The sequence below is a fragment of the Rhamphochromis longiceps genome, linkage group LG17 (genome assembly GCF_057381845.1).
Source record: "Rhamphochromis longiceps isolate RC_006_pf linkage group LG17, R_longiceps_female_GT1.1, whole genome shotgun sequence".
Lineage (NCBI taxonomy): Eukaryota > Metazoa > Chordata > Actinopteri > Cichliformes > Cichlidae > Rhamphochromis > Rhamphochromis longiceps.
The window spans coordinates 29,662,569-29,668,568 of NC_140573.1; positions in this window are offsets into that span (position 1 = coordinate 29,662,569).

Sequence of the window (6,000 nt, forward strand, 5' to 3'; positions counted from 1 at the left end):
TGGATTTGTCATCATGCATCAATCTCCCCTTAAACTCAGAGGTCATACCAAGCCGATCCTATAGTTGCTGATGCCCATAATTTTAATCGTTGTTGGTAATATATTGAGATGGTACGTATCATAATATGTACTCCACGTTACTCCTTTGTATTACAGAAATAACATAGTGCAGATGGAAATACTTTGTTTTTAAAGTAGATGATACATTGAGGCAAAAATGGGCAAGTGGGAGGAGAAAACTGGAAAGTGTATTCAGGTCACTTCCAGTAAGTTAACATGACGGAGCACCAAGTGAATTTGACCTTTACCACCCATACTTGGCTTTTTGAAACCAAGTGACTCGTCTACAAAGGAAATAGTTGTGGTTTAACACACATGACTAAAGCATTATTGCATGATTGCAGAGGATTTAAACCTCCCAAAAGATTAGTCATCGCAGACAGGATTCACAGGACTGACCTTTAAAAAGAAATCAGCTATTAAAATGAAATGTTCTGGCCTCCTTTTGACAGATTTATATGTGATATCACTTACCTCACTTAGCTCACTTTCAACCTGCTCTTTCCCCACAGTTTTATATACATTTAATATCATGGTCCTGGGTCTTTGACCCAGCGTTTTGAGTTTTGGGATGTTTTGAGTTTTGTTGCGATCTTGTGATTATTTCTTCTGCATTAAAAGATGATTCAAGTTTATACTTTGTACTCTTTAGTTAGTTCTTCATAAGTGTCTCTGAGTTTGTTATCTAGATTCCTTTATCATAGTTTCTTGTGTTATAATGTTAGTTTTGTGTCTCAGCTTTGTCTCTGTGTCTTGTCCTCTGCGTCTGCTATGGAACATTACCTCTCTGTCTAACCAGTCGTGTCCCTATTTGGTTTCTTAGTCCTTGTCTCAGTGTTTGTTACTTCCTGTTTTATTTTGATAGGCTCTTGTCTTGTATGAATTCTTAGTTTTGCTTCCCTCGTGGTGTTAGTCAGATTCCGTTCATCTATGTTCCCCGCTGTTTCCCATCTCCCTAATTACCTGGTGTTTACATATAGTCTTACTCTCCATTTGTTCTTTGCTGTGTTGTCCCTCTTACTTGTGTCTCTCCGTGTTTTGTGTTTTTAATCAAGTATTATTGTTTTGTGTTTTGTTAGGGCTTACAATAAAGCTGTTTTTGAGTTTTACGCCTCGACTTCCAAGTCTTGCAGTTGGAAAGCAAATGTTAGTTCCATCAGCCTCAGCTATGCTTTGTGTTGGTTCCAACACCATGTAGTAGTCAATGTTAGCATGCTAAACATCATCACATGTTAGCATATTAGCATACTAAACATCATCACATGAGTGCAGTGCAACTGCTGTGGTTACTAAAGCCTCCTTTAGTATGAGTTCCTGCAACATACTAAAATTAACTTCAATTTGTTTTAAAAAGCTAAAGCTTCACTTAACTTTACCTCTATTAATAGATAAAAATAAATGATCAAAGATCAGTAGGAAAAATTGGCCTTGTCATTTAAATTTGAATATTTCTCTGAAGTATAGAGACATGAGAAAGTACCCCCACTTTCAATTGTAATGTTTTATGTGTTAGGACATAATAAAGATAACCTAGTCCTTAGAAGGTCATGTAATTAGTGAAATACAATCTCAGATTGTGCTCTATAAAAGCACAAGTTTTGCTAGCTTGGTCAGTAGCATTCAGGTGTATGGTAGCACAATGCCAATGAGGAAAGACACCAGTAAAGATCTTAGAGAAGCAATTGTTGCTACAGTAAGAAAGAATATTCATGAGTGGAACACATTCAAGACAGTTGGCAATCTGCCCAGGAGTAGAAATCCCTGCAAATTCGGCCTTGACTCAAGGTCAGCTTGTCCAATGCTCAGAAAAACTGCAAAAAACCCAAGAGCTAAATCATAGACCCTACAGGCCTCTGTTAGCATGTTAATGTTAAAGTTCATGACAATAACATTAGAAGGTTTGGAAGCGTTGCCAGAAGAGAACCCTCTCCTTTAAAAAGAATATGGCAGCACAGGTTAAGTTTGCAAAGCTGCCTTCGACCAAACCACAGGACTTATGGAGCAATGTCCTTTGGACTGATGAGACCAAAGTGGAGATATTTGGCCAGAACACACCACACCACATTTGCAGAAAATCGAACACAGCACGGGTCATCATAAGGACACTGATTTCAAAACAGCAAATCATACAAAAGAATAAGTGAAAAAGACAATATTTAAGATGTCTCAATGGCCCAGTCAAAGTCCAAATCTTAACCAGATTGAATGAAAGAATAAATGAATGACTGCAAACCTCAATGAATGGAAGCAACATAGTAAAGAAGAGTGGGACAAAATTGCTCCACAATGATGTGAGCTACTGATGAAGTCATTACTTCAAGTTATTGTTGTTCAGGGTGCCTCTACTTCCTATTGTATCATGCAATCCCTTTAGTTTTTCACACATTTCTGCATTCTTCATTCTTAGATACGTTTTTGTTGACTACATTATGACAGAGTAATACATGATGTGATGTTGTTCATCTGAGGTTGTATTTACCTACTTTTAAGACCTGAAAGAAAACTGTATATGTAAATATTTTTTAATTTTGTTCTCCCATTTAGAACAAAAGAAATATCTCGTATTTTCGTACCTTGATAATATGTAGCTCTCAGTTTCAGATAGTATACCAAAGTTACAAAGTTGTGATCCACTGGCGTGTAATTTTCTTGTCTGAAAATAAGATCACACCTGTGTACTCTATGCATACATTTCTTCCTAACTCGACCTGTGGTATGTGTGATGGTCCCTGTGCCTCCCTGGCCAGCCCAGTGTGGCCACAAGTGTTTGTTGTTTTTCTCTCTCTCCTACCTGTCTGCCTGGGTGGAGCTCTGATTGGGCTCCCGCCCTTGACCCACGCACCTGCAGCTGATCTCGAGTGAATTGCAGTTGATCTCTGGCTCTTCTTATGGCTGGGGCTCTGAGCTATTCGTCGCTGGAATATTGAGTAACCCTCGTCAGTATTGCCTGGCTTCATTGTGAATCAGTTGTTCCCGTGCTTGCTGCCTACTTACCCTCGTCTATGTTTATAGATTTATCTGGACCCGCCCGTTTCGACTCCTGGACCCCGTGAGTGTGAGTGGGTTGCTCGTGTGAGGAGTGTTTGGACAAGGAGCGGAGCAAGTGTGAAAAAGTGTGTTTCCCCGGCCTATTGATCCCCGGGACCCTGGTGTCCCCCCCCCCCCCCCCTTCACGTGTACATAGCACACCGGAGTGATTAATAAAGTCTGTGCCTGAGTCCGCCCATCACCGTGACAGTATGCACATTTTAATTACATTTCATGTAACTACATTTGTGTGTTCTGATTTCAGAAATCCTAAACTACAGAAAGATAATGATTAAACTGCTAAAGACAACTAACAGATGTGCATGATTCTTTCTTTTGCGTCATTTCCAGAGGTTGGAATAACAATAATTTTTCCACTCCTGCCAGCAGCACAAATACATGGATTTCTTTTCTGCTGAGCCAACTCACAATAAATGAATAGTACTTGGCAAGATTGAGAATAAAAACACAGACATGATCTTTGAAAGTATGTTTTGGTAAATTAAACAAGGCATGAAAGTGTTCACATTTACAGCCTTTTACCGTAATCTTGTGTTGAATACCTCATAGGGAGGAGACTGCCAGTATGCATTTGGACATACTGAGTAAGGTTTCTATCAACCCTTAATCCTTGTGAAAACATTTCAGGAAGAAACTTTACTGTTAAGAATTATTCTGTGCTTTTTAAAATTCTTCCGTTAGTCTTTGTAACAGAGATCCATGTCTTGCAGTTCTCAATCCATCCTCTGGATGGCTATACTCACCCAGAGATGAGCGGTTTCCCCGTTTGTTTTGACTCTCGGCACAGTGTAAAATTCTTCCCCTGTTATGAATTTTCTTTCGAGCTTTAAATCTTCTATGAAACATAACATCGCAGCATTTAAGTCCTTGAATTTTTAAAGGGTCTTATTTGTGAATTACAATAAACTACATTTCAAACAACTGTGTGGTGTTTTCCAGGTATTTACTGTAGTTAGTTTGAATGTATTTCACTTTAACCTGCTATTGGGATTTTTTACCTTTTATGCACACTATTCTTATGTTATGCTATAAAATAAATCAATTATCTCTGCAAGAGGATATACATTTTAAACAAAAAAACATAGCAACTATGTAACAACCTAGCAATTTACTATTCCTAGATAAATCTCACTTTTTATACTTATCAGGTCCAACTAATCCCAGCTACATAGGATACATTTTATCCCAAACCAGAGTTCATGTGTCACCAGGTTAACTTTTCTATGGCACTCGTTTCTTTTTCTAAACATCTGTGTTAACATCTTTTTGTAATTGTGCAAGTTTAGGAACTAATTTCAGTGTCTAATGTATTGAAATTTAAATCTTTACATGTGACTTTTAGTCTTTATTGAAGGCAAGAGTAAAATGACTTTATGGTTCACTATTGTAAAGACAAGAATAATGCCACACATTTACTTTCCAGGCATTTTCTTCTGTATATGATTATCCAAAGCTACTGATATAAAGAAAAATGTGTAATACCAGACAATAAATAAATAAATAAATAAATAAATCCCTATCTACCATCTCTTGCCTGTGGTTACCAATTCAATTTACTCCATTACAACTGAAAGGAGCCAAAGTGCATCCACCAACCTACATCCCTATCATGGATGAGGCACTGCTCTATTTCCCAAGGCTATGCGTGACACACAAATTTAACTGTGAATCTCTAGCTCCAATCAGAAGGTCAGTCAGAGACTTGTTTGGTCATTTAGTAGTTGCAGAGGCCCTTGTGCAAAAGCACATCACTCCTATTAGTCTTTTTGATACTGTAACAACCCACAAGGCAGGACGAGTGGATGACTTCATCTGGAATTTGCTGGCGTTGTTCTTTCAGGCTTAAAAATAGAAATAAAATTAAATTCTTGATATTTTTAGGAGCTGGATTCTTAAACGCCACTGATACACCTTGTGAAACAAGAGTTAGAAATCACAACCCATTCATTCATCAATCACCAACAGAGAAACAAGTGTAGTTTAATATCCTGCACATATGAATATGTTGCTGAAATAACTAATCAAAACTACGCAATGCTTACAGTTTGGACACTGGATTGACAAAAACACAACACAATACTCCATCAAAATTTTATTTCAGCTATATTTAACAAGGCACAACATTTAACAGGGAACATTCACGTTACTACAAGGAAGCTTCTAGAGGTTTTGAAAGGAAAAGAAATAGAAAAGTGTCAAAGGAGTAGAAGGGTGCAAAAAGTTGATCACTGCCATAACCATAAGGGACAAGCTCATCAGCATAACATCACTTAACATGTGCTCCTAATTATAATTGCTCATGATACCGTAAAGAATGCCTCGTGCACCCTCGTGTGCTATATGCAGGCATAAAAACGCTCCCCAAGCGATGAAGTCACATGGCCAGTGAAGTGCACAGAAAGTGCCTCGGGTTTTGATGTATAAAAAGTACATTGTGAAGGCTTGTGGCATTGGCAGGATAAATAATCATGTTTATGTAACACATAGAACGTCAAAGCCTTGGAGCTACACAACAATTTCCTCTTAGCTTATTTAGTCACTATTTACATCCTGTTAATGCAGTTTCTGGGGTTACATTTTAAAATGTATGTCTCAATGAGAAAATGCCATCCTATTAGTTCCTTCTACAATAGTACACCACTGTACGGTAGCATGAAAATATGAGGAAGGCATAGATGCACTTGGAATACACTGAAAGTGTACAAAGGATCAGACAGTCATAAATGCCTTACCCAATCATGTTGTATTTCTCTATGCACTTTCATAAACAACTGACTGGGCAGAGACGATAAAAAATCATTGAACGTGTACAACACAGTCTACAAGGAATGTATGAAGACAGCATCTGTTGTAAGATTCTTCTAGTAACATATATAAGTGCCAACATATGTA